The sequence below is a fragment of the Schistocerca cancellata genome, unplaced genomic scaffold (genome assembly GCF_023864275.1).
Source record: "Schistocerca cancellata isolate TAMUIC-IGC-003103 unplaced genomic scaffold, iqSchCanc2.1 HiC_scaffold_827, whole genome shotgun sequence".
NCBI lineage: Eukaryota > Metazoa > Arthropoda > Insecta > Orthoptera > Acrididae > Schistocerca > Schistocerca cancellata.
In genome coordinates, this window is record NW_026046838.1 from 438,367 (window position 1) to 455,875 (window position 17,509).

General features: G+C 49.9%; 18 non-coding genes across 18 annotated transcripts; all 18 read left to right on the top strand.

The window, feature by feature from the left end:
- Positions 1 to 949: 949 nt before the first annotated feature.
- Positions 950 to 1,023, top strand: Trnan-guu (transfer RNA asparagine (anticodon GUU)). The gene has a single exon. It is a non-coding gene; the product is annotated as a tRNA-Asn (tRNA).
- Positions 1,024 to 2,361: 1,338 nt separating this feature from the next.
- Trnan-guu (transfer RNA asparagine (anticodon GUU)) lies at positions 2,362 to 2,435 on the top strand. The gene has a single exon. It is a non-coding gene; the product is annotated as a tRNA-Asn (tRNA).
- Positions 2,436 to 3,530: 1,095 nt separating this feature from the next.
- Positions 3,531 to 3,604, top strand: Trnan-guu (transfer RNA asparagine (anticodon GUU)). The gene has a single exon. It is a non-coding gene; the product is annotated as a tRNA-Asn (tRNA).
- A 1,095-nt stretch (positions 3,605 to 4,699) lies between these two features.
- On the top strand, positions 4,700 to 4,773 carry Trnan-guu (transfer RNA asparagine (anticodon GUU)). Its single transcript has one exon. It is a non-coding gene; the product is annotated as a tRNA-Asn (tRNA).
- A 1,095-nt stretch (positions 4,774 to 5,868) lies between these two features.
- Positions 5,869 to 5,942, top strand: Trnan-guu (transfer RNA asparagine (anticodon GUU)). The gene has a single exon. It is a non-coding gene; the product is annotated as a tRNA-Asn (tRNA).
- Positions 5,943 to 7,037: 1,095 nt separating this feature from the next.
- Trnan-guu (transfer RNA asparagine (anticodon GUU)) lies at positions 7,038 to 7,111 on the top strand. The gene has a single exon. It is a non-coding gene; the product is annotated as a tRNA-Asn (tRNA).
- Positions 7,112 to 8,206: 1,095 nt separating this feature from the next.
- Positions 8,207 to 8,280, top strand: Trnan-guu (transfer RNA asparagine (anticodon GUU)). Its single transcript has one exon. It is a non-coding gene; the product is annotated as a tRNA-Asn (tRNA).
- Positions 8,281 to 9,375: 1,095 nt separating this feature from the next.
- On the top strand, positions 9,376 to 9,449 carry Trnan-guu (transfer RNA asparagine (anticodon GUU)). Its single transcript has one exon. It is a non-coding gene; the product is annotated as a tRNA-Asn (tRNA).
- Positions 9,450 to 10,542: 1,093 nt separating this feature from the next.
- Positions 10,543 to 10,616, top strand: Trnan-guu (transfer RNA asparagine (anticodon GUU)). Its single transcript has one exon. It is a non-coding gene; the product is annotated as a tRNA-Asn (tRNA).
- A 1,095-nt stretch (positions 10,617 to 11,711) lies between these two features.
- On the top strand, positions 11,712 to 11,785 carry Trnan-guu (transfer RNA asparagine (anticodon GUU)). The gene has a single exon. It is a non-coding gene; the product is annotated as a tRNA-Asn (tRNA).
- A 689-nt stretch (positions 11,786 to 12,474) lies between these two features.
- Trnat-cgu (transfer RNA threonine (anticodon CGU)) lies at positions 12,475 to 12,547 on the top strand. The gene has a single exon. It is a non-coding gene; the product is annotated as a tRNA-Thr (tRNA).
- A 334-nt stretch (positions 12,548 to 12,881) lies between these two features.
- Trnan-guu (transfer RNA asparagine (anticodon GUU)) lies at positions 12,882 to 12,955 on the top strand. The gene has a single exon. It is a non-coding gene; the product is annotated as a tRNA-Asn (tRNA).
- Positions 12,956 to 13,644: 689 nt separating this feature from the next.
- Trnat-cgu (transfer RNA threonine (anticodon CGU)) lies at positions 13,645 to 13,717 on the top strand. The gene has a single exon. It is a non-coding gene; the product is annotated as a tRNA-Thr (tRNA).
- Positions 13,718 to 14,051: 334 nt separating this feature from the next.
- Positions 14,052 to 14,125, top strand: Trnan-guu (transfer RNA asparagine (anticodon GUU)). Its single transcript has one exon. It is a non-coding gene; the product is annotated as a tRNA-Asn (tRNA).
- A 1,095-nt stretch (positions 14,126 to 15,220) lies between these two features.
- Trnan-guu (transfer RNA asparagine (anticodon GUU)) lies at positions 15,221 to 15,294 on the top strand. The gene has a single exon. It is a non-coding gene; the product is annotated as a tRNA-Asn (tRNA).
- A 689-nt stretch (positions 15,295 to 15,983) lies between these two features.
- Trnat-cgu (transfer RNA threonine (anticodon CGU)) lies at positions 15,984 to 16,056 on the top strand. The gene has a single exon. It is a non-coding gene; the product is annotated as a tRNA-Thr (tRNA).
- Positions 16,057 to 16,390: 334 nt separating this feature from the next.
- On the top strand, positions 16,391 to 16,464 carry Trnan-guu (transfer RNA asparagine (anticodon GUU)). The gene has a single exon. It is a non-coding gene; the product is annotated as a tRNA-Asn (tRNA).
- A 689-nt stretch (positions 16,465 to 17,153) lies between these two features.
- Trnat-cgu (transfer RNA threonine (anticodon CGU)) lies at positions 17,154 to 17,226 on the top strand. The gene has a single exon. It is a non-coding gene; the product is annotated as a tRNA-Thr (tRNA).
- Positions 17,227 to 17,509: the final 283 nt, after the last annotated feature.

The following is a 17,509-nucleotide window of genomic DNA, read 5'->3' on the forward strand; positions in this document are numbered from 1 at the left end:
CTATGCGGACGTTCTACTGTTTTCCTATTCATTCGGCATGTGTGACACTGCAGTAGAGCGACGACCACTACAAAAGATGTATTATTTACATTTCATTTCAGCGTATACACCGCGAGTGCCATATGACAGGGCCTCTCTCTCGATGTCGATCTGCATTTGGCGTCTCTTAAGTGTCGGTCTGCAGTAGGCCGCTGTTGGCCGAGCGGCGTGCAGTCGCCTTACATGAAGCCCAATGGGCAACTTCAGTGCCCCTGTGGACGACAGCATACTGTAGCCGGAGAGAGGAGTCGAAAGGCGCGTCTCACAGTAGAGCCACGCTATCCCACAAGCTGTGCACTAGGTCACGCTTTGCGCAGACCGCAAACCTTTGGTGGCTTGACGCTCGTCGTCGATCGTAAGGGTGAAACAGTGAAGAGAGTTGGAAAACGGTAAGGTGGACACCTCCAGCAGCATGTGTGTGTCAAATCCGATATCTGGTCGAGGGCTGTAAGATTCAGTATGATGACGTGACAATTCGGGAGTAGCTCACGAAGGCAAAGCTGCGGCCTTCTTAGCTCAGTGGTAGAAAACTGGTCTCGTAAACCAGGGGTCGTAATTTCGACCCTCACAGAAGGCATACATTTTTTTAACGTTGCTGCTGAGAGCAGAGCTAGCTCGAGCAGCATCTAACAAATGGCAGTGCACTGAATGAAGGGGAAGTTCTACAACCGAGAAAGAAAGCTCTACTTGCATCAGACGTTTACTGAATGTGTAGGCGGAACACTGTTTTGTATGCATTTTGTAGTAGAATGTCATGCTTGGCGATGTCATTCGTTTATGAGCTCCGCTACAGTGAGCATGCACGTTATCCATGTGAAGAGGCGTAAGCAGATACTACCATTCTGCGAGGTGCCTGCAGAAAGTATACGAGTTGCATTGATAAAGAGAGCAGGAGTGATCGCAAGTCAAGGCCTCCGTGGAGCAATCGGCTAGCGCGTTCGGCTGTTAACCGAAAGGTTGGTGGTTCGAGCCCACCCGGGGGCGAAATCGTTTTAATCGCCACCGAGGTGAAGACATATGTCCACTTTGATAGAGATACACAGCTAGAGTGACAGTTTGGCTGTGTTTGAATGATGCCACACAGCCTTATACATAATCAGCCACGTGACAGTGGAGGTAAAAACATGGCCCTATGCGGACGTTCTACTGTTTTCCTATTCATTCGGCATGTGTGACACTGCAGTAGAGCGACGACCACTACAAAAGATGTATTATTTACATTTCATTTCAGCGTATACACCGCGAGTGCCATATGACAGGGCCTCTCTCTCGATGTCGATCTGCATTTGGCGTCTCTTAAGTGTCGGTCTGCAGTAGGCCGCTGTTGGCCGAGCGGCGTGCAGTCGCCTTACATGAAGCCCAATGGGCAACTTCAGTGCCCCTGTGGACGACAGCATACTGTAGCCGGAGAGAGGAGTCGAAAGGCGCGTCTCACAGTAGAGACACGCTATCCCACAAGCTGTGCACTAGGTCACGTTTTGCGCAGACCGCAAACCTTTGGTGGCTTGACGCTCGTCGTCGATCGTAAGGGTGAAACAGTGAAGAGAGTTGGAAAACGGTAAGGTGGACACCTCCAGCAGCATGTGTGTGTCAAATCCGATATCTGGTCGAGGGCTGTAAGATTCAGTATGATGACGTGACAATTCGGGAGTAGCTCACGAAGGCAAAGCTGCGGCCTTCTTAGCTCAGTGGTAGAAAACTTGTCTCGTAAACCAGGGGTCGTAATTTCGACCCTCACAGAAGGTGGCTTGACGCTCGTCGTCGATCGTAAGGGTGAAACAGTGAAGAGAGTTGGAAAACGGTAAGGTGGACACCTCCAGCAGCATGTGTGTGTCAAATCCGATATCTGGTCGAGGGCTGTAAGATTCAGTATGATGACGTGACAATTCGGGAGTAGCTCACGAAGGCAAAGCTGCGGCCTTCTTAGCTCAGTGGTAGAAAACTTGTCTCGTAAACCAGGGGTCGTAATTTCGACCCTCACAGAAGGCATACATTTTTTTAACGTTGCTGCTGAGAGCAGAGCTAGCTCGAGCAGCATCTAACAAATGGCAGTGCACTGAATGAAGGGGAAGTTCTACAACCGAGAAAGAAAGCTCTACTTGCATCAGACGTTTACTGAATGTGTAGGCGGAACACTGTTTTGTATGCATTTTGTAGTAGAATGTCATGCTTGGCGATGTCATTCGTTTATGAGCTCCGCTACAGTGAGCATGCACGTTATCCATGTGAAGAGGCGTAAGCAGATACTACCATTCTGCGAGGTGCCTGCAGAAAGTATACGAGTTGCATTGATAAAGAGAGCAGGAGTGATCGCAAGTCAAGGCCTCCGTGGAGCAATCGGCTAGCGCGTTCGGCTGTTAACCGAAAGGTTGGTGGTTCGAGCCCACCCGGGGGCGAAATCGTTTTAATCGCCACCGAGGTGAAGACATATGTCCACTTTGATAGAGATACACAGCTAGAGTGACAGTTTGGCTGTGTTTGAATGATGCCACACAGCCTTATACATAATCAGCCACGTGACAGTGGAGGTAAAAACATGGCCCTATGCGGACGTTCTACTGTTTTCCTATTCATTCGGCATGTGTGACACTGCAGTAGAGCGACGACCACTACAAAAGATGTATTATTTACATTTCATTTCAGCGTATACACCGCGAGTGCCATATGACAGGGCCTCTCTCTCGATGTCGATCTGCATTTGGCGTCTCTTAAGTGTCGGTCTGCAGTAGGCCGCTGTTGGCCGAGCGGCGTGCAGTCGCCTTACATGAAGCCCAATGGGCAACTTCAGTGCCCCTGTGGACGACAGCATACTGTAGCCGGAGAGAGGAGTCGAAAGGCGCGTCTCACAGTAGAGCCACGCTATCCCACAAGCTGTGCACTAGGTCACGCTTTGCGCAGACCGCAAACCTTTGGTGGCTTGACGCTCGTCGTCGATCGTAAGGGTGAAACAGTGAAGAGAGTTGGAAAACGGTAAGGTGGACACCTCCAGCAGCATGTGTGTGTCAAATCCGATATCTGGTCGAGGGCTGTAAGATTCAGTATGATGACGTGACAATTCGGGAGTAGCTCACGAAGGCAAAGCTGCGGCCTTCTTAGCTCAGTGGTAGAAAACTGGTCTCGTAAACCAGGGGTCGTAATTTCGACCCTCACAGAAGGCATACATTTTTTTAACGTTGCTGCTGAGAGCAGAGCTAGCTCGAGCAGCATCTAACAAATGGCAGTGCACTGAATGAAGGGGAAGTTCTACAACCGAGAAAGAAAGCTCTACTTGCATCAGACGTTTACTGAATGTGTAGGCGGAACACTGTTTTGTATGCATTTTGTAGTAGAATGTCATGCTTGGCGATGTCATTCGTTTATGAGCTCCGCTACAGTGAGCATGCACGTTATCCATGTGAAGAGGCGTAAGCAGATACTACCATTCTGCGAGGTGCCTGCAGAAAGTATACGAGTTGCATTGATAAAGAGAGCAGGAGTGATCGCAAGTCAAGGCCTCCGTGGAGCAATCGGCTAGCGCGTTCGGCTGTTAACCGAAAGGTTGGTGGTTCGAGCCCACCCGGGGGCGAAATCGTTTTAATCGCCACCGAGGTGAAGACATATGTCCACTTTGATAGAGATACACAGCTAGAGTGACAGTTTGGCTGTGTTTGAATGATGCCACACAGCCTTATACATAATCAGCCACGTGACAGTGGAGGTAAAAACATGGCCCTATGCGGACGTTCTACTGTTTTCCTATTCATTCGGCATGTGTGACACTGCAGTAGAGCGACGACCACTACAAAAGATGTATTATTTACATTTCATTTCAGCGTATACACCGCGAGTGCCATATGACAGGGCCTCTCTCTCGATGTCGATCTGCATTTGGCGTCTCTTAAGTGTCGGTCTGCAGTAGGCCGCTGTTGGCCGAGCGGCGTGCAGTCGCCTTACATGAAGCCCAATGGGCAACTTCAGTGCCCCTGTGGACGACAGCATACTGTAGCCGGAGAGAGGAGTCGAAAGGCGCGTCTCACAGTAGAGCCACGCTATCCCACAAGCTGTGCACTAGGTCACGCTTTGCGCAGACCGCAAACCTTTGGTGGCTTGACGCTCGTCGTCGATCGTAAGGGTGAAACAGTGAAGAGAGTTGGAAAACGGTAAGGTGGACACCTCCAGCAGCATGTGTGTGTCAAATCCGATATCTGGTCGAGGGCTGTAAGATTCAGTATGATGACGTGACAATTCGGGAGTAGCTCACGAAGGCAAAGCTGCGGCCTTCTTAGCTCAGTGGTAGAAAACTGGTCTCGTAAACCAGGGGTCGTAATTTCGACCCTCACAGAAGGCATACATTTTTTTAACGTTGCTGCTGAGAGCAGAGCTAGCTCGAGCAGCATCTAACAAATGGCAGTGCACTGAATGAAGGGGAAGTTCTACAACCGAGAAAGAAAGCTCTACTTGCATCAGACGTTTACTGAATGTGTAGGCGGAACACTGTTTTGTATGCATTTTGTAGTAGAATGTCATGCTTGGCGATGTCATTCGTTTATGAGCTCCGCTACAGTGAGCATGCACGTTATCCATGTGAAGAGGCGTAAGCAGATACTACCATTCTGCGAGGTGCCTGCAGAAAGTATACGAGTTGCATTGATAAAGAGAGCAGGAGTGATCGCAAGTCAAGGCCTCCGTGGAGCAATCGGCTAGCGCGTTCGGCTGTTAACCGAAAGGTTGGTGGTTCGAGCCCACCCGGGGGCGAAATCGTTTTAATCGCCACCGAGGTGAAGACATATGTCCACTTTGATAGAGATACACAGCTAGAGTGACAGTTTGGCTGTGTTTGAATGATGCCACACAGCCTTATACATAATCAGCCACGTGACAGTGGAGGTAAAAACATGGCCCTATGCGGACGTTCTACTGTTTTCCTATTCATTCGGCATGTGTGACACTGCAGTAGAGCGACGACCACTACAAAAGATGTATTATTTACATTTCATTTCAGCGTATACACCGCGAGTGCCATATGACAGGGCCTCTCTCTCGATGTCGATCTGCATTTGGCGTCTCTTAAGTGTCGGTCTGCAGTAGGCCGCTGTTGGCCGAGCGGCGTGCAGTCGCCTTACATGAAGCCCAATGGGCAACTTCAGTGCCCCTGTGGACGACAGCATACTGTAGCCGGAGAGAGGAGTCGAAAGGCGCGTCTCACAGTAGAGACACGCTATCCCACAAGCTGTGCACTAGGTCACGTTTTGCGCAGACCGCAAACCTTTGGTGGCTTGACGCTCGTCGTCGATCGTAAGGGTGAAACAGTGAAGAGAGTTGGAAAACGGTAAGGTGGACACCTCCAGCAGCATGTGTGTGTCAAATCCGATATCTGGTCGAGGGCTGTAAGATTCAGTATGATGACGTGACAATTCGGGAGTAGCTCACGAAGGCAAAGCTGCGGCCTTCTTAGCTCAGTGGTAGAAAACTTGTCTCGTAAACCAGGGGTCGTAATTTCGACCCTCACAGAAGGCATACATTTTTTTAACGTTGCTGCTGAGAGCAGAGCTAGCTCGAGCAGCATCTAACAAATGGCAGTGCACTGAATGAAGGGGAAGTTCTACAACCGAGAAAGAAAGCTCTACTTGCATCAGACGTTTACTGAATGTGTAGGCGGAACACTGTTTTGTATGCATTTTGTAGTAGAATGTCATGCTTGGCGATGTCATTCGTTTATGAGCTCCGCTACAGTGAGCATGCACGTTATCCATGTGAAGAGGCGTAAGCAGATACTACCATTCTGCGAGGTGCCTGCAGAAAGTATACGAGTTGCATTGATAAAGAGAGCAGGAGTGATCGCAAGTCAAGGCCTCCGTGGAGCAATCGGCTAGCGCGTTCGGCTGTTAACCGAAAGGTTGGTGGTTCGAGCCCACCCGGGGGCGAAATCGTTTTAATCGCCACCGAGGTGAAGACATATGTCCACTTTGATAGAGATACACAGCTAGAGTGACAGTTTGGCTGTGTTTGAATGATGCCACACAGCCTTATACATAATCAGCCACGTGACAGTGGAGGTAAAAACATGGCCCTATGCGGACGTTCTACTGTTTTCCTATTCATTCGGCATGTGTGACACTGCAGTAGAGCGACGACCACTACAAAAGATGTATTATTTACATTTCATTTCAGCGTATACACCGCGAGTGCCATATGACAGGGCCTCTCTCTCGATGTCGATCTGCATTTGGCGTCTCTTAAGTGTCGGTCTGCAGTAGGCCGCTGTTGGCCGAGCGGCGTGCAGTCGCCTTACATGAAGCCCAATGGGCAACTTCAGTGCCCCTGTGGACGACAGCATACTGTAGCCGGAGAGAGGAGTCGAAAGGCGCGTCTCACAGTAGAGCCACGCTATCCCACAAGCTGTGCACTAGGTCACGTTTTGCGCAGACCGCAAACCTTTGGTGGCTTGACGCTCGTCGTCGATCGTAAGGGTGAAACAGTGAAGAGAGTTGGAAAACGGTAAGGTGGACACCTCCAGCAGCATGTGTGTGTCAAATCCGATATCTGGTCGAGGGCTGTAAGATTCAGTATGATGACGTGACAATTCGGGAGTAGCTCACGAAGGCAAAGCTGCGGCCTTCTTAGCTCAGTGGTAGAAAACTGGTCTCGTAAACCAGGGGTCGTAATTTCGACCCTCACAGAAGGCATACATTTTTTTAACGTTGCTGCTGAGAGCAGAGCTAGCTCGAGCAGCATCTAACAAATGGCAGTGCACTGAATGAAGGGGAAGTTCTACAACCGAGAAAGAAAGCTCTACTTGCATCAGACGTTTACTGAATGTGTAGGCGGAACACTGTTTTGTATGCATTTTGTAGTAGAATGTCATGCTTGGCGATGTCATTCGTTTATGAGCTCCGCTACAGTGAGCATGCACGTTATCCATGTGAAGAGGCGTAAGCAGATACTACCATTCTGCGAGGTGCCTGCAGAAAGTATACGAGTTGCATTGATAAAGAGAGCAGGAGTGATCGCAAGTCAAGGCCTCCGTGGAGCAATCGGCTAGCGCGTTCGGCTGTTAACCGAAAGGTTGGTGGTTCGAGCCCACCCGGGGGCGAAATCGTTTTAATCGCCACCGAGGTGAAGACATATGTCCACTTTGATAGAGATACACAGCTAGAGTGACAGTTTGGCTGTGTTTGAATGATGCCACACAGCCTTATACATAATCAGCCACGTGACAGTGGAGGTAAAAACATGGCCCTATGCGGACGTTCTACTGTTTTCCTATTCATTCGGCATGTGTGACACTGCAGTAGAGCGACGACCACTACAAAAGATGTATTATTTACATTTCATTTCGGCGTATACACCGCGAGTGCCATATGACAGGGCCTCTCTCTCGATGTCGATCTGCATTTGGCGTCTCTTAAGTGTCGGTCTGCAGTAGGCCGCTGTTGGCCGAGCGGCGTGCAGTCGCCTTACATGAAGCCCAATGGGCAACTTCAGTGCCCCTGTGGACGACAGCATACTGTAGCCGGAGAGAGGAGTCGAAAGGCGCGTCTCACAGTAGAGCCACGCTATCCCACAAGCTGTGCACTAGGTCACGTTTTGCGCAGACCGCAAACCTTTGGTGGCTTGACGCTCGTCGTCGATCGTAAGGGTGAAACAGTGAAGAGAGTTGGAAAACGGTAAGGTGGACACCTCCAGCAGCATGTGTGTGTCAAATCCGATATCTGGTCGAGGGCTGTAAGATTCAGTATGATGACGTGACAATTCGGGAGTAGCTCACGAAGGCAAAGCTGCGGCCTTCTTAGCTCAGTGGTAGAAAACTGGTCTCGTAAACCAGGGGTCGTAATTTCGACCCTCACAGAAGGCATACATTTTTTTAACGTTGCTGCTGAGAGCAGAGCTAGCTCGAGCAGCATCTAACAAATGGCAGTGCACTGAATGAAGGGGAAGTTCTACAACCGAGAAAGAAAGCTCTACTTGCATCAGACGTTTACTGAATGTGTAGGCGGAACACTGTTTTGTATGCATTTTGTAGTAGAATGTCATGCTTGGCGATGTCATTCGTTTATGAGCTCCGCTACAGTGAGCATGCACGTTATCCATGTGAAGAGGCGTAAGCAGATACTACCATTCTGCGAGGTGCCTGCAGAAAGTATACGAGTTGCATTGATAAAGAGAGCAGGAGTGACCGCAAGTCAAGGCCTCCGTGGCGCAATCGGCTAGCGCGTTCGGCTGTTAACCGAAAGGTTGGTGGTTCGAGCCCACCCGGGGGCGAAATCGTTTTAATCGCCACCGAGGTGAAGACATATGTCCACTTTGATAGAGATACACAGCTAGAGTGACAGTTTGGCTGTGTTTGAATGATGCCACACAGCCTTATACACAATCAGCCACGTGACAGTGGAGGTAAAAACATGGCCGTATGCGGACGTTCTACTGTTTTCCTATTCATTCGGCATGTGTGACACTGCAGTAGAGCGACGACCACTACAAAAGATGTATTATTTACATTTCATTTCAGCGTATACACCGCGAGTGCCATATGACAGGGCCTCTCTCTCGATGTCGATCTGCATTTGGCGTCTCTTAAGTGTCGGTCTGCAGTAGGCCGCTGTTGGCCGAGCGGCGTGCAGTCGCCTTACATGAAGCCCAATGGGCAACTTCAGTGCCCCTGTGGACGACAGCATACTGTAGCCGGAGAGAGGAGTCGAAAGGCGCGTCTCACAGTAGAGCCACGCTATCCCACAAGCTGTGCACTAGGTCACGTTTTGCGCAGACCGCAAACCTTTGGTGGCTTGACGCTCGTCGTCGATCGTAAGGGTGAAACAGTGAAGAGAGTTGGAAAACGGTAAGGTGGACACCTCCAGCAGCATGTGTGTGTCAAATCCGATATCTGGTCGAGGGCTGTAAGATTCAGTATGATGACGTGACAATTCGGGAGTAGCTCACGAAGGCAAAGCTGCGGCCTTCTTAGCTCAGTGGTAGAAAACTGGTCTCGTAAACCAGGGGTCGTAATTTCGACCCTCACAGAAGGCATACATTTTTTTAACGTTGCTGCTGAGAGCAGAGCTAGCTCGAGCAGCATCTAACAAATGGCAGTGCACTGAATGAAGGGGAAGTTCTACAACCGAGAAAGAAAGCTCTACTTGCATCAGACGTTTACTGAATGTGTAGGCGGAACACTGTTTTGTATGCATTTTGTAGTAGAATGTCATGCTTGGCGATGTCATTCGTTTATGAGCTCCGCTACAGTGAGCATGCACGTTATCCATGTGAAGAGGCGTAAGCAGATACTACCATTCTGCGAGGTGCCTGCAGAAAGTATACGAGTTGCATTGATAAAGAGAGCAGGAGTGATCGCAAGTCAAGGCCTCCGTGGAGCAATCGGCTAGCGCGTTCGGCTGTTAACCGAAAGGTTGGTGGTTCGAGCCCACCCGGGGGCGAAATCGTTTTAATCGCCACCGAGGTGAAGACATATGTCCACTTTGATAGAGATACACAGCTAGAGTGACAGTTTGGCTGTGTTTGAATGATGCCACACAGCCTTATACATAATCAGCCACGTGACAGTGGAGGTAAAAACATGGCCCTATGCGGACGTTCTACTGTTTTCCTATTCATTCGGCATGTGTGACACTGCAGTAGAGCGACGACCACTACAAAAGATGTATTATTTACATTTCATTTCAGCGTATACACCGCGAGTGCCATATGACAGGGCCTCTCTCTCGATGTCGATCTGCATTTGGCGTCTCTTAAGTGTCGGTCTGCAGTAGGCCGCTGTTGGCCGAGCGGCGTGCAGTCGCCTTACATGAAGCCCAATGGGCAACTTCAGTGCCCCTGTGGACGACAGCATACTGTAGCCGGAGAGAGGAGTCGAAAGGCGCGTCTCACAGTAGAGCCACGCTATCCCACAAGCTGTGCACTAGGTCACGTTTTGCGCAGACCGCAAACCTTTGGTGGCTTGACGCTCGTCGTCGATCGTAAGGGTGAAACAGTGAAGAGAGTTGGAAAACGGTAAGGTGGACACCTCCAGCAGCATGTGTGTGTCAAATCCGATATCTGGTCGAGGGCTGTAAGATTCAGTATGATGACGTGACAATTCGGGAGTAGCTCACGAAGGCAAAGCTGCGGCCTTCTTAGCTCAGTGGTAGAAAACTGGTCTCGTAAACCAGGGGTCGTAATTTCGACCCTCACAGAAGGCATACATTTTTTTAACGTTGCTGCTGAGAGCAGAGCTAGCTCGAGCAGCATCTAACAAATGGCAGTGCACTGAATGAAGGGGAAGTTCTACAACCGAGAAAGAAAGCTCTACTTGCATCAGACGTTTACTGAATGTGTAGGCGGAACACTGTTTTGTGCATTTTGTAGTAGAATGTCATGCTTGGCGATGTCATTCGTTTATGAGCTCCGCTACAGTGAGCATGCACGTTATCCATGTGAAGAGGCGTAAGCAGATACTACCATTCTGCGAGGTGCCTGCAGAAAGTATACGAGTTGCATTGATAAAGAGAGCAGGAGTGACCGCAAGTCAAGGCCTCCGTGGAGCAATCGGCTAGCGCGTTCGGCTGTTAACCGAAAGGTTGGTGGTTCGAGCCCACCCGGAGGCGAAATCGTTTTAATCGCCACCGAGGTGAAGACATATGTCCACTTTGATAGAGATACACAGCTAGAGTGACAGTTTGGCTGTGTTTGAATGATGCCACACAGCCTTATACATAATCAGCCACGTGACAGTGGAGGTAAAAACATGGCCCTATGCGGACGTTCTACTGTTTTCCTATTCATTCGGCATGTGTGACACTGCAGTAGAGCGACGACCACTACAAAAGATGTATTATTTACATTTCATTTCAGCGTATACACCGCGAGTGCCATATGACAGGGCCTCTCTCTCGATGTCGATCTGCATTTGGCGTCTCTTAAGTGTCGGTCTGCAGTAGGCCGCTGTTGGCCGAGCGGCGTGCAGTCGCCTTACATGAAGCCCAATGGGCAACTTCAGTGCCCCTGTGGACGACAGCATACTGTAGCCGGAGAGAGGAGTCGAAAGGCGCGTCTCACAGTAGAGCCACGCTATCCCACAAGCTGTGCACTAGGTCACGTTTTGCGCAGACCGCAAACCTTTGGTGGCTTGACGCTCGTCGTCGATCGTAAGGGTGAAACAGTGAAGAGAGTTGGAAAACGGTAAGGTGGACACCTCCAGCAGCATGTGTGTGTCAAATCCGATATCTGGTCGAGGGCTGTAAGATTCAGTATGATGACGTGACAATTCGGGAGTAGCTCACGAAGGCAAAGCTGCGGCCTTCTTAGCTCAGTGGTAGAAAACTGGTCTCGTAAACCAGGGGTCGTAATTTCGACCCTCACAGAAGGCATACATTTTTTTAACGTTGCTGCTGAGAGCAGAGCTAGCTCGAGCAGCATCTAACAAATGGCAGTGCACTGAATGAAGGGGAAGTTCTACAACCGAGAAAGAAAGCTCTACTTGCATCAGACGTTTACTGAATGTGTAGGCGGAACACTGTTTTGTATGCATTTTGTAGTAGAATGTCATGCTTGGCGATGTCATTCGTTTATGAGCTCCGCTACAGTGAGCATGCACGTTATCCATGTGAAGAGGCGTAAGCAGATACTACCATTCTGCGAGGTGCCTGCAGAAAGTATACGAGTTGCATTGATAAAGAGAGCAGGAGTGACCGCAAGTCAAGGCCTCCGTGGAGCAATCGGCTAGCGCGTTCGGCTGTTAACCGAAAGGTTGGTGGTTCGAGCCCACCCGGAGGCGAAATCGTTTTAATCGCCACCGAGGTGAAGACATATGTCCACTTTGATAGAGATACACAGCTAGAGTGACAGTTTGGCTGTGTTTGAATGATGCCACACAGCCTTATACATAATCAGCCACGTGACAGTGGAGGTAAAAACATGGCCCTATGCGGACGTTCTACTGTTTTCCTATTCATTCGGCATGTGTGACACTGCAGTAGAGCGACGACCACTACAAAAGATGTATTATTTACATTTCATTTCAGCGTATACACCGCGAGTGCCATATGACAGGGCCTCTCTCTCGATGTCGATCTGCATTTGGCGTCTCTTAAGTGTCGGTCTGCAGTAGGCCGGTGTTGGCCGAGCGGCGTGCAGTCGCCTTACATGAAGCCCAATGGGCAACTTCAGTGCCCCTGTGGACGACAGCATACTGTAGCCGGAGAGAGGAGTCGAAAGGCGCGTCTCACAGTAGAGCCACGCTATCCCACAAGCTGTGCACTAGGTCACGTTTTGCGCAGACCGCAAACCTTTGGTGGCTTGACGCTCGTCGTCGATCGTAAGGGTGAAACAGTGAAGAGAGTTGGAAAACGGTAAGGTGGACACCTCCAGCAGCATGTGTGTGTCAAATCCGATATCTGGTCGAGGGCTGTAAGATTCAGTATGATGACGTGACAATTCGGGAGTAGCTCACGAAGGCAAAGCTGCGGCCTTCTTAGCTCAGTGGTAGAGCACTGGTCTCGTAAACCAGGGGTCGTAATTTCGACCCTCACAGAAGTCATACATTTTTTTTAACGTTGCTGCTGAGAGCAGAGCTAGCTCGAGCAGCATCTAACAAATGGCAGTGCACTGAATGAAGGGGAAGTTCTACAACCGAGAAAGAAAGCTCTACTTGCATCAGACGTTTACTGAATGTGTAGGCGGAACACTGTTTTGTATGCATTTTGTAGTAGAATGTCATGCTTGGCGATGTCATTCGTTTATGAGCTCCGCTACAGTGAGCATGCACGTTATCCATGTGAAGAGGCGTAAGCAGATACTACCATTCTGCGAGGTGCCTGCAGAAAGTATAGGAGTTGCATTGATAAAGAGAGCAGGAGTGACCGCAAGTCAAGGCCTCCGTGGCGCAATCGGCTAGCGCGTTCGGCTGTTAACCGAAAGGTTGGTGGTTCGAGCCCACCCGGGGGCGAAATCGTTTTAATCGCCACCGAGGTGAAGACATATGTCCACTTTGATAGAGATACACAGCTAGAGTGACAGTTTGGCTGTGTTTGAATGATGCCACACAGCCTTATACACAATCAGCCACGTGACAGTGGAGGTAAAAACATGGCCCTATGCGGACGTTCTACTGTTTTCCTATTCATTCGGCATGTGTGACACTGCAGTAGAGCGACGACCACTACAAAAGATGTATTATTTACATTTCATTTCAGCGTATACACCGCGAGTGCCATATGACAGGGCCTCTCTCTCGATGTCGATCTGCATTTGGCGTCTCTTAAGTGTCGGTCTGCAGTAGGCCGCTGTTGGCCGAGCGGCGTGCAGTCGCCTTACATGAAGCCCAATGGGCAACTTCAGTGCCCCTGTGGACGACAGCATACTGTAGCCGGAGAGAGGAGTCGAAAGGCGCGTCTCACAGTAGAGCCACGCTATCCCACAAGCTGTGCACTAGGTCACGTTTTGCGCAGACCGCAAACCTTTGGTGGCTTGACGCTCGTCGTCGATCGTAAGGGTGAAACAGTGAAGAGAGTTGGAAAACGGTAAGGTGGACACCTCCAGCAGCATGTGTGTGTCAAATCCGATATCTGGTCGAGGGCTGTAAGATTCAGTATGATGACGTGACAATTCGGGAGTAGCTCACGAAGGCAAAGCTGCGGCCTTCTTAGCTCAGTGGTAGAGCACTGGTCTCGTAAACCAGGGGTCGTAATTTCGACCCTCACAGAAGTCATACATTTTTTTTAACGTTGCTGCTGAGAGCAGAGCTAGCTCGAGCAGCATCTAACAAATGGCAGTGCACTGAATGAAGGGGAAGTTCTACAACCGAGAAAGAAAGCTCTACTTGCATCAGACGTTTACTGAATGTGTAGGCGGAACACTGTTTTGTATGCATTTTGTAGTAGAATGTCATGCTTGGCGATGTCATTCGTTTATGAGCTCCGCTACAGTGAGCATGCACGTTATCCATGTGAAGAGGCGTAAGCAGATACTACCATTCTGCGAGGTGCCTGCAGAAAGTATACGAGTTGCATTGATAAAGAGAGCAGGAGTGACCGCAAGTCAAGGCCTCCGTGGCGCAATCGGCTAGCGCGTTCGGCTGTTAACCGAAAGGTTGGTGGTTCGAGCCCACCCGGGGGCGAAATCGTTTTAATCGCCACCGAGGTGAAGACATATGTCCACTTTGATAGAGATACACAGCTAGAGTGACAGTTTGGCTGTGTTTGAATGATGCCACACAGCCTTATACACAATCAGCCACGTGACAGTGGAGGTAAAAACATGGCCCTATGCGGACGTTCTACTGTTTTCCTATTCATTCGGCATGTGTGACACTGCAGTAGAGCGACGACCACTACAAAAGATGTATTATTTACATTTCATTTCAGCGTATACACCGCGAGTGCCATATGACAGGGCCTCTCTCTCGATGTCGATCTGCATTTGGCGTCTCTTAAGTGTCGGTCTGCAGTAGGCCGCTGTTGGCCGAGCGGCGTGCAGTCGCCTTACATGAAGCCCAATGGGCAACTTCAGTGCCCCTGTGGACGACAGCATACTGTAGCCGGAGAGAGGAGTCGAAAGGCGCGTCTCACAGTAGAGCCACGCTATCCCACAAGCTGTGCACTAGGTCACGTTTTGCGCAGACCGCAAACCTTTGGTGGCTTGACGCTCGTCGTCGATCGTAAGGGTGAAACAGTGAAGAGAGTTGGAAAACGGTAAGGTGGACACCTCCAGCAGCATGTGTGTGTCAAATCCGATATCTGGTCGAGGGCTGTAAGATTCAGTATGATGACGTGACAATTCGGGAGTAGCTCACGAAGGCAAAGCTGCGGCCTTCTTAGCTCAGTGGTAGAAAACTGGTCTCGTAAACCAGGGGTCGTAATTTCGACCCTCACAGAAGGCATACATTTTTTTAACGTTGCTGCTGAGAGCAGAGCTAGCTCGAGCAGCATCTAACAAATGGCAGTGCACTGAATGAAGGGGAAGTTCTACAACCGAGAAAGAAAGCTCTACTTGCATCAGACGTTTACTGAATGTGTAGGCGGAACACTGTTTTGTATGCATTTTGTAGTAGAATGTCATGCTTGGCGATGTCATTCGTTTATGAGCTCCGCTACAGTGAGCATGCACGTTATCCATGTGAAGAGGCGTAAGCAGATACTACCATTCTGCGAGGTGCCTGCAGAAAGTATACGAGTTGCATTGATAAAGAGAGCAGGAGTGACCGCAAGTCAAGGCCTCCGTGGAGCAATCGGCTAGCGCGTTCGGCTGTTAACCGAAAGGTTGGTGGTTCGAGCCCACCCGGAGGCGAAATCGTTTTAATCGCCACCGAGGTGAAGACATATGTCCACTTTGATAGAGATACACAGCTAGAGTGACAGTTTGGCTGTGTTTGAATGATGCCACACAGCCTTATACATAATCAGCCACGTGACAGTGGAGGTAAAAACATGGCCCTATGCGGACGTTCTACTGTTTTCCTATTCATTCGGCATGTGTGACACTGCAGTAGAGCGACGACCACTACAAAAGATGTATTATTTACATTTCATTTCAGCGTATACACCGCGAGTGCCATATGACAGGGCCTCTCTCTCGATGTCGATCTGCATTTGGCGTCTCTTAAGTGTCGGTCTGCAGTAGGCCGGTGTTGGCCGAGCGGCGTGCAGTCGCCTTACATGAAGCCCAATGGGCAACTTCAGTGCCCCTGTGGACGACAGCATACTGTAGCCGGAGAGAGGAGTCGAAAGGCGCGTCTCACAGTAGAGCCACGCTATCCCACAAGCTGTGCACTAGGTCACGTTTTGCGCAGACCGCAAACCTTTGGTGGCTTGACGCTCGTCGTCGATCGTAAGGGTGAAACAGTGAAGAGAGTTGGAAAACGGTAAGGTGGACACCTCCAGCAGCATGTGTGTGTCAAATCCGATATCTGGTCGAGGGCTGTAAGATTCAGTATGATGACGTGACAATTCGGGAGTAGCTCACGAAGGCAAAGCTGCGGCCTTCTTAGCTCAGTGGTAGAGCACTGGTCTCGTAAACCAGGGGTCGTAATTTCGACCCTCACAGAAGTCATACATTTTTTTTAACGTTGCTGCTGAGAGCAGAGCTAGCTCGAGCAGCATCTAACAAATGGCAGTGCACTGAATGAAGGGGAAGTTCTACAACCGAGAAAGAAAGCTCTACTTGCATCAGACGTTTACTGAATGTGTAGGCGGAACACTGTTTTGTATGCATTTTGTAGTAGAATGTCATGCTTGGCGATGTCATTCGTTTATGAGCTCCGCTACAGTGAGCATGCACGTTATCCATGTGAAGAGGCGTAAGCAGATACTACCATTCTGCGAGGTGCCTGCAGAAAGTATAGGAGTTGCATTGATAAAGAGAGCAGGAGTGACCGCAAGTCAAGGCCTCCGTGGCGCAATCGGCTAGCGCGTTCGGCTGTTAACCGAAAGGTTGGTGGTTCGAGCCCACCCGGGGGCGAAATCGTTTTAATCGCCACCGAGGTGAAGACATATGTCCACTTTGATAGAGATACACAGCTAGAGTGACAGTTTGGCTGTGTTTGAATGATGCCACACAGCCTTATACACAATCAGCCACGTGACAGTGGAGGTAAAAACATGGCCCTATGCGGACGTTCTACTGTTTTCCTATTCATTCGGCATGTGTGACACTGCAGTAGAGCGACGACCACTACAAAAGATGTATTATTTACATTTCATTTCAGCGTATACACCGCGAGTGCCATATGACAGGGCCTCTCTCTCGATGTCGATCTGCATTTGGCGTCTCTTAAGTGTCGGTCTGCAGTAGGCCGCTGTTGGCCGAGCGGCGTGCAGTCGCCTTACATGAAGCCCAATGGGCAACTTCAGTGCCCCTGTGGACGACAGCATACTGTAGCCGGAGAGAGGAGTCGAAAGGCGCGTCTCACAGTAGAGCCACGCTATCCCACAAGCTGTGCACTAGGTCACGTTTTGCGCAGACCGCAAACCTTTGGTGGCTTGACGCTCGTCGTCGATCGTAAGGGTGAAACAGTGAAGAGAGTTGGAAAACGGTAAGGTGGACACCTCCAGCAGCATGTGTGTGTCAAATCCGATATCTGGTCGAGGGCTGTAAGATTCAGTATGATGACGTGACAATTCGGGAGTAGCTCACGAAGGCAAAGCTGCGGCCTTCTTAGCTCAGTGGTAGAGCACTGGTCTCGTAAACCAGGGGTCGTAATTTCGACCCTCACAGAAGTCATACATTTTTTTTAACGTTGCTGCTGAGAGCAGAGCTAGCTCGAGCAGCATCTAACAAATGGCAGTGCACTGAATGAAGGGGAAGTTCTACAACCGAGAAAGAAAGCTCTACTTGCATCAGACGTTTACTGAATGTGTAGGCGGAACACTGTTTTGTATGCATTTTGTAGTAGAATGTCATGCTTGGCGATGTCATTCGTTTATGAGCTCCGCTACAGTGAGCATGCACGTTATCCATGTGAAGAGGCGTAAGCAGATACTACCATTCTGCGAGGTGCCTGCAG